We start from the raw sequence: 14,950 nt of genomic DNA, 5'->3' as shown, positions 1-14,950 counted from the left end.
TCTTATTCAACACAGCACTGGAAGTCCAAGCCATAGCAATCAGGCAACAGAAAGAAATGAAAGATATTCACATAGGTAAAGAGTAAGTCAAATTATTCTCTATTCCCTACTGAAAAGTCTAGTGTTAGTTTAATGGGTTTTCCTTTATAAGTCACTTGGTATTTTAGTCTCACTGCCCATAGGATTTTCATCTTTTCATTGCCTTTGGCTAGTCTGATGACTATATGGCTTGGTGATGTCATTTTCCCAAGCACCCTCTAAGGTATTCTTTGATCTTTTTTAAAATTAATTAATTAATTAATTATTTCCCAAATTCTGTGGGTACAAATATTGTTAGGATTACATATCTTGCCCCTGCCCCCCTCCCCACCCTGCTCTGCCAAAGCTTCAAGTCTGTGGTACGATTGAAGTGGTACGCCCTGTACCCACCATGAAAGTGCATACCCTTCCCCAAGAAAAGGAAATCAATTTCTTCTGTTAATGAAAAATTCATTTAGGAATACAAAATTTGTATTCTGGATGTCTAAACATCTAGCAAGACCAGGACAGTTTTCCTTCATTATTCCCTCAAATAGGTTTTCCAAACGTTTTGCTTTTTATTCTTCTCCCTCAAGGATATCTGTGATTCTTAAGTTTGAACATTTTACATAAGCCCATATTTCTTGAAGACTTTACTCATTTCTTTCAATTCTTTTTTCTTTATTTTTGTCTGTGTTAATTTGAAAGACTTATCTTCAAGTTCTGAAATTCTTTCTTCTGCTTAGTCTAGTCTATTGTTAAACTTTCCATTTTGTTTGTATTTTCCTAAATGAATTTTTCATTAACAGAAGAAATTGATTTCCTTTTCTTTTCTTTTTTTCTTTCCTTTTTTTTTTTTTTAGACAGAGTCTTGCTCTGTTGCCCTGGGTAGACTGCAGTGGGATCATGATAGCTTACTGCAAACTCAAACTCCTGGATTCAAGCAATTCTCCTGCCTCAGCCTCCCGAGTAGCTGGGACCAGATTTCCATTTTTATTTACTACTCTTTAGTAAATTTTTCATTCATGTCCTAAGTTATTTATTTATTTTATTTATTTATTTTTCTGGCTTCTTTGAGTTGGTTTCCATTTTCTCTTGGATCTTCTTGCACTTCATTACAATCCATATTTTAAATTCTTTATCTTTCATTTCAGTATTTTCATTTTGGCTGTGGTCCATTGCTAGAAAGCTGATGGAATCTCTTGCAGGGAGGGTGGGGTGGGTGCTTGAATGCTCTGTTTTCATGCTGCCAGAGTTCTTGTGCTGGTTCCTTCTCATCTGGAGAAACTGTCACTTCTTATTTTTTTAATTTATTTTTGTTTAGATGGGATTTTTCTTTCTTTCTTCTTAAGGGTGTAAATAGAGCATATGTTGGGTAAAGACCTTTGGCTTTGCTTGTAGATACTTTCAGGGGGGCAGGCTCTAAATTAATTCCTTGGTTATAGATAGCCTTAACATTTTCTCAAATGCTAGTTATTTGTAGGCTGTGTTAACGGTATACTATGCATGTGGGCAGGTTCCTTTTCTCAAGAAGGGGAAATGGAAATCTCCAGAATCTTATCTTTTTCCCCAGTCCTGCACACTTCTAACAGCATAAATTATATTGGGACATCTAGTTTACTCTCCAGGCCAATAGGTGGTGCTTGTAGGCTGAAGTCCACCAAGCTCTGTATAGTTGTATCAGCCAATGTTGTGATGGTTTGTACAAGTGACATCTCTGCCAGGAGGTGGTGCTTACAGGAGAGAGCCAACTTCCAGTGGTGTTCGTGGCACCTATGTCTGGCTGTAGTCAATCAGGAGAAGCACTAGGACATCCCAGGGGAAGGGTGGGGCCCTAGGACTCCCAGGAGCCCCTTCTTGTGCTTCCTCATCACTAAGGCACATGGGGAGAGTGTGTTTGGACAGGGATGAGTTGGGCAAGCCAGTGTCCAGGCTCCACAAAGACAGTCATCAGTGTTGTCCCAATGAGGGTTGGTTGGTTCTTAGGCTGCTAGGTGAAGCTTTCTGGAGTAGATAAGGTATTTCCACTATGCCAAAGAAACTGCTCTTGGGGGAGGGGCAGTTCAGAATCCATAGTCCACCAGATGGTAATGGGATTCACTTGGCTCCCACTCCCCTAGTCCAATGAATATCCCTCCTGTCCACCACTGGCACCAGGCCAAACCAGCTGGGCCAATCTTAGGTAGAGAAGCTGTCCCAGGCTTCCACACCCAGTATAGAAAGCATGGCTTTCCTGGCCATTCCTTGGGGAGAAGAGGCACCCCACACATGTGCCACAACACTAACCCACATCACACTCTCCTTCTTCTCAGTTCTGCCCATGAGGGCTCCCTCCCTACTCAAGATCAATTTGCAAATTTCTACTCTATGTCCCTTAATGACATGATTGACTCTTTGGGGTGTGGGTCCAGGCAAGTGAAACTGTACTCAGGCCCCCTGTGTTTGAGAGCTGACCATGATAAAATTAGGCTGGTCCCAGGCCGCCTACAAAATACTCAAGCAGGTCAACAGCAATTACATTGCATTCTGGCCACCAGCAAAACCTTGGCCTTCTCTGTGGGAGAAGCCAGGCCAGCAGACATGGGGCTATGGTCCAAACAGCCCTCAGTCCACGGTGGCCCACAGCTGTAGCAGCAAAACTTGACCTTGGGGCATAGGAGATCACCTGGGTTCTCATCTCCCTCTCCGACCTGACAGTAGGACAGCAGTGGCCCCAGGGGAAGGCTTAAAGTATTGAGGGAAGGGCTTCTGGATTGGTTATGGCCACAGGTGTCTGGAGTTCAGAGTACCTCAGCACTCATAGGCCTCCATGTGAGTTAGAACAGTGCCTTTGCACGATCTTCCAGCAGCTTCCAATGCCACTCTGGAAGCCTGTGGGAGTTGAAGAGCACTTCTGTAGCTATAACTCTAATGCTTTGAGGTAGAAATGTGGAGTCCCAAGGGTCTGTTGCTAACCCCTTCCCTGGGTCTGGGTTCCAGGAATGTTCAAGTCTCTCAGCAACCCCAAAGGGGCAGTCTGGCTTCTTCCTTTATCCTCAGTGTTTTCCATTGTCTTTCTGTAACATTCAAGTGTTCTTCTCTGACAGTCTATTCAAGGATGGGTATTTAATGGATGTCCTGAAGAAAAGACGCATGCCAGCTGCCTCTAGTCAGCCATCTTGCCTCAGATCCTGTCTTGCTTTTTAATCTCTAACTATCTGATTTATTCATTTTTTGCATGGGCTTCCAACAGCATAATTTGTCCCTTTCATATTCTCTTGACTTTGTTTTCTGTTTCTAATATTGCTTTTTAAAAATGTAGTATCTTAATTTGTGGTGTATCTTTGACTTGCTTTCTCACCAGCTCTGCTTTCTCCCCTAGATTTTGGGGTTTATAGAATCTGCTTTTAGAACTACTATGGTGATTGTCATATTTTTAAATAAATTACACATTTAAATTCATCAATTTCCAAATAATGATTATACAGTGAAAGAAGTCCCATAAAATATATATATCTGTAAATTTCTGAATTTATACATTTTCCACCTTCATATACTACAGATATTTTGTTTTTTACTTTTGTTACAGATTGTGAGAGTTTTCCTAGACCATTAATTAAAATTATTCTATTATAGCATGTATATTATAATGAAAGTTACAATAGTTATATTTGCTAGAAATATAACAATTTTATGTTTATCTATATATAGTCACTACTAGATTTTAAAATTAAAACAGTCTCATTTTGGTAGACAACTTGTTTCAGTTCTAAAATGAGATTATCATATGGGTCTTTTACCCTTTTAAATTGTTGCCAGAAGTTAGATATGAGGTGCTTACATTCTGAGTGCTTGCATGTATAAAAATATCATTTTTTAAAGTTATTCATGAGGGTATATTTTTTGAATGCATGCATATTTGAAAATATTCTTACTGTGAAACAATAAGATTATGTGTTGTTGGATCATGCCCATTTTTAAACTAAATCTTTCTAAATTTTGATCCTTTGGCTTTTGAAATATAAAAGTACAGTAGAAAACTAGTGACAATATTATTATTTTATGAATCAAAACTCAGATATATCTCCTCTCTAAATACCTAAAGAGTATTTTATCTAAGTTTTAAGTTTAATAAATACTGAAAATTATAGTTAGCTTTGTTACTATTAGGTGACTTTTTTCAATATAAAACTTCAGATCTACTGCATATTTTCTATTATATTTCATCTTATAGCTTTATTATATTTGTTCTTTTTTTCTTTAGGAACACTAATTTAGCTCTTATTCATATCTACTCTCTTATCTATTATACTATTAAAAGTATTGTTTTCTTCTTCATTTTTTGTAAAAATTACAAAGCCTCTAACATCTTGGAATTATAAAATTTGCTGCTACTGTGATTTGTTCCTTTTTTTCTTTCTTTCTTTTTTTAAACTTGCTTTTGTTTTCAACCTTTGTCCTTTTATTCTAGGGGATGTTAATCATTTAAAAGAATTCTTATCTTGATATACCACACAGAAAAATTTTTTCTAAAAAAAAGAAAGCTTATACTCATAAAATCCATTTGTGTTCAAATAGCAATGTCTTTGTCAGACATATTCATCAGTATGAATTCGTTGAATAAACTATGATAGTTCCACTTAAAGGAGAGTAAAATCTCAATGTAAAATCTATGAGGAAGACAACTAAATATGAATAGGAGCCTCTTCTATATGATTACAGGGGGTATGAGGAGAATGTATGGAAAAGTGCTCATAATATGTCATTATGATATAAAAAGTGGGAGAAGTAAATATATGTGTATTTGTACATGTCACTTATATTTTAAAAAATGAGAGAATAAGTCCACAACTTATTTAGGAAGCAAAGGTATGAGGAAGAAAATAGAATAGAATGGATAGTCATGGCAGTTAGACTTCTCTTAATAAACTGTCTCCTAATAAACTTGTTTTATGATATTGAACTTGAAATTAAATAGTGTTTTATTTAATAATAATAAAGAACTAAAAATAAATTCCAAAAAAATTGAAAGCAAACTGAAACAAATATTTTAAATATACATCAATTAAAAGGCATAATGGAGAATTATTATTTCAAATAATACTAAAGTATAATATGTAAAATGCATATTCTGGATGAGATGCATGAAAAAGATTAAAACCACCCCAACTTGTACCCATTGATCTTCTTGTTTATACTAATAATATTACACATTTTGAAATGATTATATGCATATTCTTGATAAAGCAGTTAAGAAATTATTTTACTATGTTAGATACCAAGATATTTTTAGCCTAAAAAGATATATAAGAATGTAAGTTAAAAATATGCACCCATAAATTTAAAATATCAGTATAAACTGATATTTTATTTTTCTTCTTTTTAATCAATAAATATTTTCTAACTCAGTTGATTAAAATGTTTTGTTGACCATAGATATCCTTAGAATTTATAATGTGATTGCTAAAACTACTTCTATTAAAGTAATTATAATGCCTGAAACAGCCACTTCCAGGTCTAGTGAAGTGTACTGGGTGAGCCTGAGACAGGTGGATATGATATCAAGTACACAGCAGCCATCAAATGCTAGTAAGGTAACACCACAAGAAAACAGGAGCTAACTGAAAAGTCTTTCACTGGTCAGAGTTGGACCATCTAATGAGGGCAATAGACTAAAACTTTTTAAAAATATAAACATATGAGTTCATAATGATAGTAAAATCTATAGATTAGTCAACTATGGGGGGTTTATAAAGCACCATGTATTTTTTCCTCAAAATTAGTAGTCATGGGAAAGATGTTATGGAATAATTTCTGCAGCATGGGTACCAGCTTTTCTTTTTATATCTGGTAAAATTTGACTGGAAATTTATGTACTCCAGGGACTTTGTTGTTGTTGTTGAAAGTGTTTTTGTTTTGTTTTGTTTTGTTTTGTTTTTTATTACTGCTTCAATCTCATTGCTTATTATTGGTATGTTCAGGAGTTTTATTTCTTCCTTATTGAATCTTTTTTTTAATTTCAGCATATTATGTGGGTACAAATGTTTAGGTTATGTGTGTTGCCTTCCACCTCCCCCACCCCCAGAGTCAGAGCTTCAAGCATGGGAGAGGGGAGGGGAGGAGGGTATATATATATATATACATAATGAGTGCAATGTGCACCATCTGGAGGATGGACACACTTGAAGATCTGATTAAATCTTGGAAGGCTGTGTGTTTCCAGGCATTTGCATTGACTAGAGATTTTCATAGTATTCACAAATGATATTTTGTATTTCTGTGGTATCAGCTGTAATATGTCCTTTATCATTTCTGATTGAGATTATTTGGGTCCTTTCTCTTCTAACCCTGGTTGATCTAGCAAGAGGTCTATGTTGTTTATCATTTCAAAGAACCAACTTTTTGTTTCATTGATCTTTTATATTTTTTTTCAATTCATTTAGTTATGTATTGACTTTAGTTTCTTTCCTTCTGTTGGCTTTGGGTATGGTTTGCTCTTCCCTTTGTATTTCCTTGAGACATATCATTAGATTGTTGATTTGTAATCTTTTTGTCAAAAAGAAGGGAATCTTCCCCAACTCATTCATGATGCTACTATCACCTTGATACAAAAGCCAGGAAAGGAGATAACAACAACAACAACAAAAAACTACAGAATATCCCTTATGAGAATAGATGCAAAAATCCTCAATAAAATACTAGCCAGAAGAATTTAACAGCTCATACAAAAAATAATCCACCACAACCAAATTGGCTTCATCTCAGGGATGCAAGGATGGTTCATCATACTAAAATCAATAAATATGATTCAACACCTAAACAGAAGCTAAAACAATGACCATATGATCATCTCAATAGATGGAGAAAAAAAACACTGGACAAAATTCAGCACCCTTTCATAATAAAAATCCTCAACAAACTAAGCATAAGCACAGAAGGAACATGTCTGAAAATTATAAAAAGCCACATATGACAGATGCATAGCCCACATCATACTGAATTGTGAAAAATTGAAAGCATTCCTATTAAGAACTGGAGCTATACAAGGGTGCCCACTGCCAGTACTTCTATTCAACATAGTGATGGAAGTTCTAGCCAGAGCAATCAAGCAAGAGAAAGAAACAAAGAACACCCAAATTAGGAAACAGGAATTCAAACTATTGCTTTTTAATGATGATATGATCTTATATCTAGAATATCCCAAATATTCCATCAAGAGACCCCTGGAATTGATAAATAAATTCAGCAAAGTGTCAGGTTACAAAATCAATGTACACAAATAAATAGCACCCTTAGACACCAATAACAGTCAAACTGAGAGTCAAATCAAAGGCTCAATACCGTTCACAATGGCCACAAGGAAAATAAAATGCCTAGGAATATATTTAAGCAAGGAGGTAAAAGACCTCTACAAAGAGAACTATGAAACGCTTTGAAAAAAATCTGCAGATAACTTAAACAACTGGAAAAACACCCCACACCCAAGGATCAGTAGAATCAATATTGTTAAAATATCCATACTATCCTAAGTGATTTACAGATTCAATGCAACCCCTATCAGGTTAATAAAGTTATATTTCACAGATCTAGAAAAAATAATTCTATTCTTCATTTGAAACCAGAAAAAGCCTGAATAGCCAACAGAATCTTAAGCAAAGGAACAAAGCTGAACCATCACATTAACAGACTTCAAACTATAGTATATGACTATAGTAACAAAAACAGCATGGTATAGAGTCATAGGCCAATGGAACAAAAAAAGAACTCATATATAAAAACTACACACATACTACTAACTGATATTTGACAAAACTGACAACAATATACACTGGGGAAAAGAATACCTATTCAATAAATGAATCTGGGAGAATTGTATAGCCATACACAGAAGAATTAAACAGGATACATATCTCTCACCACTGACAAAAAGTAGTTTAAGATGGATAAAAGACTTAAACATAAGGCATGGAGCCATAAGAATGCTAGAAGAAAATGATGTTGGAAAAACTCATCTAGATATCAGTCTAAAGGATTTATGAAGATGACCCCAATGACAAAATCACAGCAACAACAAAAATACATAAATGGGACTTGATTAAATTAAAATGCCTCTTTCCAGCTAAGGAAATATTCAACAGAGCAAACAGACAACCTACAAAATGGAAGAAAATATTTGCAATCTATACATCCAATAAAAGGCTAATAACAAGAATCTACAAAGAACTCAAACAAGTCAGCAAGAAAAATGCAAACAATATCATTAAAAATTGGGCAAAAGGCATGAACAGAGGCTTTTGAAAAGAAGATAGACACATGTCCAATAAACATATGAAAAATGTTCAATATCACTAATCATCAGGGAGATGGACATTAAAAGCACAATGAAATATCATCTTATCCCAGTGAAGATGGCTTTTATTAGAAAGTCCAGAAACAATAGATGGTGTGGATGCAGAGATAAAGCAATGCTTATACACTGTTGGTGGGGCTGCAAAATTAGTATAACCTTTATGGAAAACAGTATGGAGATACCTTAAAGAACTAAAAGTAGACCTACCATTTGACCCAGCAATCTCACTACTTTGTATTTATCTAAAGGAAAAGAAGTCATTTTATCAAAAAGACACCTGCACTTGAATGTTTACTGCATCAGAATCCACAATTACAAAGATGTATAATCAACCTAAATGCCCATAAATTCATGAGTGGATTAACAACATGTGGCATATGGACACTGTGGAATAGTACTCAGCCATGAAGAAACATGAATTAAGGCCTTTTACAACAATTTGGATGGAACTGAAGACCATTATCCTAAGAGAAATATTGAAAAAATGGAAAAACAAATACCACATGCACTCACTATTAAATTGCAGCTACTCTATGATCACACATGTGCACAGAGGGAAGTAAAACTCAGTGGAAATCAAGCATTTGGGATTGAGGAGAGGGAATGGGCAACGAACTTACCTAAAATGTACTGTGAACACTATTTGGGTGATGGGAAGACTTATAACCCTTACTCAAACATAACAAAAGCAATTCACATAACCAAAAACATTTGTACCTCCATAATATTTTGAAATAATAATAATAATAAAGACACCACAATTATGAAAGTAATAATAATACTTCCCATTTTCTTCCTCATAGAATTGTGAAAATTCATACAACATTAATATATATAAAAACATTTCTGTGTGTGTGTGTGTGTTTTAAAAAGACGTCCATTATAAATATACTTTCCTGAAGTCATTTCATCCTCTGGTTGTACCCGTCTTATGTTTTGAATATGGCATCATGCTAATTCTAGTGGAAACATTGCAGTGCTGAGATACATAATTGTGCCTTTGTAGTAGGATGTTTTCTTGAGCTTAGAGTCTGAGTGATAGAGTGGTTTAAACAAGGACTTTAGCAACACATAGAGATGAGTTTCAATAACAGTTCCACCACTTAACAGCTAGATATTCTTGGTTTATGTAATTTAAACTCTCTAAGATTATTCCCATTTTCTTATCTGAAAAATGATCATTGTATTGTTATTTTGCCTACCAAATTTTCCTAAGGAAATAGAAGAGATAATATACGAAAAGTGCACAATATGATGTCTGTCTTAGAAACTGCTCAATAAATATTAATTACTACTTTTAAAAAGAGAAAGAATTAAGCATTTAATTATCCTCTCTTTTCTGATCATGCTATTTCAGAGTATCCTAATATTTGATGAAGAAAAGTCATCTCTTGCCTCTTGTTGAATAATTGCAGCTAACAGATGCAAATGTAAAGATCAAATTAGAAAATTACTATTTTGAAACTCCTTATAAATAATAGATTGAGGCAATGATCATCAATGGATGCTAAAACCATTAGGTGAAAGGTTAATGGGAAACTATATAATGGTTGAATCAGACTGAAAACTCTCAAACTTGCTAGTAAACTTTAACATCTCAATGACAAGGACAAACAGACATTTTTTAACATCCTGAAGTGATACAAAAATAAATATATCACCTATAAAGAAATTTTGCCACTGCCAAAAAATGCACATAAGTTCTATCAATTGAGAAAATGAAAAAACAATCAGGAAATTCCGTAGGTCAAATGACCCAATTTTAAGTGATAGTTTTGTTTTGTTTTTTCTTTTTGGTTTTTTAAAATTTATTTTTATTGTATATATTTAAGGTGTACAACATAATGTTTAGATTGACGTATACATACAGAAACGATTGTAATAGTCAAATTAACATACCCATCATTTCCATAGTTACCTTTTCTGTGTGTATAGTAAGAGCACCTAAAGTCTACTCTTTTTTTTTTTATTAATTTTTATTAATCCATTCTTGGATTGATGGGAACTTGGCCTGTTTCCACAGCCTTGCAATTATGAATTGTGCTGCTATAAACATTCGAGTGCAGGTGTCTTTTTTGTAGAGTGTCATTGGATCCTTTGGGTAGATGCCCAGCAATGGGATTGCTGGATCAAATGGTAGATTCACTTGTATCGCTTTAAGGTATCTCCATATTGCTTTCCACAGAGGTTGAACTAATTTGAAGTCCCACCAGCAGTGTAGGAGTATAGAATTTTTTTATTTCCATCTTGATTTCTTCATTTATGAAGTAATCATTTAGTAGGAGGTTGTTTAATTTCCACGTTTTTGTGTAGAAATGTGAGTTTCTGTTAGGGTTGATTTCTACTTTTATTCCACTGAGATCTGAGAAGGTACATGGTAGGATTTCTATTTTTTTTAATTTCTTGAGATTTACTTTGTGTAAATCTCTAGGATATGGTCAATCTTAGAGAATGTCCCGTGAGCTGATGAGAAGAACGTATATACAGTGGATTTTGGGTAGAATGTCCTGTAGATGTCAGTCAGACCCAGTTGTTCCAGGGATTCGTTTAAGTCCATTATTTCTTTATTAATTTTCTGTTTGGAGGATTTGTCTTGTGCCGTCAGTAGGGTGTTGAAATCTCCGGTGATTATGGAGTTGCTATTAATCCTTTTGCTTAGATCCAGTAAGGTTTGCTTTATGAAACTGGGTGCACCTAAGTTGGGTGCATATATATTTAAAATTGTTATCTCTTCTTATTGAAGTGTGCCCTTCATCATTATATAATGACCCTCTTTGTCTTTCACTACTTTTGTTGGTTTAAAAACTAAGTCGTCTGAAATTAGAACTGCCACGCCAGCCTTCTTTTGGCTTCCACTTGCCTGGAATACTGATCTCCACCCTTTTACTTTTAGTCTATATGCATCCTTGCAGGTTAGATGTGTTTCCTGAAGACAGCATAGACTTGGCCTGTATTTTCTTATCCATTCAGCCAGCCTATGTCTCTTGAGTGGAGAGTTTAAACCATTCACATTTATTGAGAAAACTGATAGGCAAAGTAGATTACTGTTCATTCTGTTGGGTTGAATGTTGTTGTTTTGATTTCTCTCTTGAGCCATTGTATTATCTGGCCTTTAATCTTTGGGTTTTGGTTGTTTTTATATTCGTGAGTTTTTATTATGTTGTTCCATGCGTAGCACTGTTTTGAGTACTTCTTGTAGGGCTGGTCTTGTCTTGGTGAATTCTCTAAGACTTTGCTTGTCTGAGAATGTCTTTATTTCTCCTTCATATATGAAGCTTAGTTTTGCAGGGAATAAGATTCTAGGCTGGGCATTGTTTTGTTTCAGAAGAGTGAGAATGTGGCCCCAGTCTCTCCTTGCTTGTAAAGTCTCATTAGAGAAGTCTGGTGTTATTCGAATTGGCTTTCTCTTGTATGTCACTTGCTTCTTTCGTCTTACAGCTCTTAGAAGGGCCTCTTTAGTTGATAATTTGGTCAGTCTGATGACTGCATGTCGTGATGTCTTCCTGTTTGCATTGAATCTCCCAGGGGTCCTCTGAGCTTCTTGAACTTGTATATCGAGATTTTGAGCAAGGCCTGGGAAATTTTCCTCTATTATATCTTCAAATACCTTGTCCAACCCTTGGGTGTTGTCTTCTTCCCCTTCTGGTAACCCTATGACCCTCACATTAGGTTTCTTCACATAATCCCACAGCTCTTGTAGGCTTTGCTCTTTTCTCTTGTTTCTCTGCTCTATCTCTGTGATAGTTTTATTTAGTTGGAGGGTGTTATCTTCAAGCTCTGAGATTCTTTCTTCTGTTTGATCTACCCTGTTCTTGAGACTTTCCACTGTATTTTGTAGTTCCCTGAATTGATTCTTCATTTCCAGGAGTTCGGTTAAACTTTTCTTCATTGTGTCCATTTCTTTTTCCAGTTCCTGGAGGCTTTTTGTGGTTTCTTTGTGTTGGTTATTGAGTTGTTGTTGCAGCTCGGTGAGTGTTCTTATGATCCACATATGGAATTCCTCTTCTGTCATTTTGGTTGCCTGATTTGGGTTGGTGTCCGTTTCTAGGGGGCTGGTGCTCCTCTTTGGGGGTGTGTTGTCCGTTTGGTTCTTCATATTTCCTGAGTTCTTTCGCTGATTTCTTCCCATGTTGATCAGTTGTTGTTTCTTTCCTTTAGGTTTTTGTTTGGATATTCACACGCCTTGTTTAGTTTCTGAGCCATTAGGTGGTGTCTGTGGGTGAGATTCGACCACTCCCTATATAATGAGTCAGTGGGTGCCATGATAAGGCTGTGCAAGATGCCGTCCCTGTCAGTAGGTGGCGCTTGCTTGGAGGAACAGGCTATGCTATTGTTTCTGTGTCCTGTTATCAGCTCTTGTTCTGGGCGGAGCTGGGTTGGGTAAGCCTGCCCTCAGGCACCACCAATGCAATTAGCAGGGGTCAAAGTTCTGTTCTCTGCTTCCAGGAAAAGCTGTAAGGGGGGGACTGGAATGGTCCTGCTCAGCCAGAAAGTCTGCTTGTGGGGGTGGGGCTGTCTGAGACCCGCAGTCTGGAGCAGGCCTTGCTTCTTTCCACCTTCCCCAACTCTGCAGCTACTCCTGGGCCTCTGCCAGCAGTCCAGACCACACATCACCAGGCCTCCCCAGATTGTGATGCCTGCGGAGAGGTTCCCTGCGCAGAAACGCTTCCTGAGCTGGGCGCACAGCTGTCCTTTGGTGGGAGGGTTGCCCTCTAGGACGCTGATCTGCCCTTGGAGGCACACACACCTCCGCAGGCTGTTCACAAATATCCCTTCTGTGCCCCGGGCAATGCTAGACCTTGGTGCACGGGATCTGGTCTGCAGGTCTGACCTCTGGGTCCCAGAGTTCAAACTGTATCCCCACCAGGGAGAGGAGTTCCGGTCCCAATTCACCCACAGGGAGCCCTAGCTGTGTCTGTCTCTCAGCTTCTGAGTCAGCACCGTTCTCCTGGGAACCCCGTGCCAGCAGCACCTGGGAGGGCTGGCGGGTAGGGAGCTCACAGTCTGAGTTCCCCTTAGTCAGCTGTAGGGTCCCAAAAGGGAAGGTCCCATTCCCTGGAGGTGCCTCTGGCTGGTGGCTGTATTGTCTCTCTGGGCAGCCGCAGGTAGGGTCAGCGGAAGGGAGAAGGAGGCAACATGGCGCCTGCCGCGTGGCTCGGGTCTGTGCACATGGAGGTGCACAGGGATTTGGGAGTCTGGTGCCGTGTCCGCTACAGGCTCACCGCTAGCTGGTGGCGGCTGTCTCTGGGCTGGTGTCCGCAGGTCTCTCCACCTGCTGGGGAGCCCACCAGCAGTCCCAAATGCAGGGGAGGGGAAACGTGATTTATCCACCTACCCTTCCCGCTGGTCTCCGGGCTGCTCTGGAGGTCTCAGCTTCCAGTTCTCCTCCGCAGCCTCCTCCCATGGAATCTCCCAGGGTCTCAGGTACCCCTCCTTCCAGCCCTCGTCTGCTGTATGCTCGCCTTCTTGCTTCTTTTTTCTAATTTCTGCTAGAATCTGTCTTTTCTGCAGAGACACTCTTTCTGGTGGTGTTTCTCGTCCGCCATCTTGATCCTCCTCTCGATAGTTTTGTTTTTAATTAAGAATATTTAAAAGATATGTCAAGCAAACCTGTAGGTGGACTTTGTCTGGAAACCAAATTGAACAAAGTATAAAAAATATACTTTGAGATAACTGAATATGGGCTGTATTAGATATTACTGAGGGATTATTATAAATCTGGTGACATGTGATCATGGGGTTTTGACTATGATTTAAACACCCTTTATCTATTCATTATATATACTGAATCATTTATGGGTAAAATGATATACCTGGAATTTGTATTTCAATATTCAAAAACCAACAAAAATAAAAGTGATAGAGGAGATAGGGATAAAACAAGATTGCCTAAATGAGGATAATTCTTGAAGATTGATGATGGAAGTGTGGGCATTCATTATGCTATTCTTTATTCTCACCTATATTTGACAATTTCTATTAAGTAGTTGAAATTGTCATTTTGCGTATTTAGCATTATTTTTGAAGGTATTATTTTGAAAAAGAAAAACAATTGCTTTTCTTTTATTTAATGAATTCTGAAACCAAGAATTTTATTTTCTGTAATGCTTTAGTTCTCAAAGGAGTTAATTAGTTACTGACTTAAATTCCCTTTTAAAATGCTGTTTCTAGTTTGTCTAGGATAAATTAAATTGAAAACTTAAAGATTTCCCTAGAGAATGAGGGAGGGAGAGAGGGGGGAGAGAAAGTTATTATAGACTACTTTTCTTTTGTTAAGTAATTAGTATATGCTCCACAATGGAAAATACTCATTGGGAAATTTGCCTTGAGAAGGACATTTCTAAAAGAAATTGAATTATTATTAATCAACATACTTATTTACTCTGGATGAAAAGGTGAAAGTAAAAACAAAACAAAACAAAAACAATGTGAGGGCCACCGCCCAAGAATTAGTGTTTGTTTATACATCTACAATTAATGTTTTCTGTGTCTATTGAGTTCATTTAGTTCCTTCAATAATGCACTGAATCTTCTCAGATTTCAAGAACATTCTACCTTGGAAGAACCTGATATGTTAAGTGTATGCATAGAAGAATTAAGTTA

The sequence above is a fragment of the Microcebus murinus genome, chromosome 3, assembly GCF_040939455.1.
Source record: "Microcebus murinus isolate Inina chromosome 3, M.murinus_Inina_mat1.0, whole genome shotgun sequence".
Taxonomy (NCBI): Eukaryota; Metazoa; Chordata; class Mammalia; order Primates; family Cheirogaleidae; genus Microcebus; species Microcebus murinus.
This window is presented reverse-complemented; position numbering follows the sequence as displayed.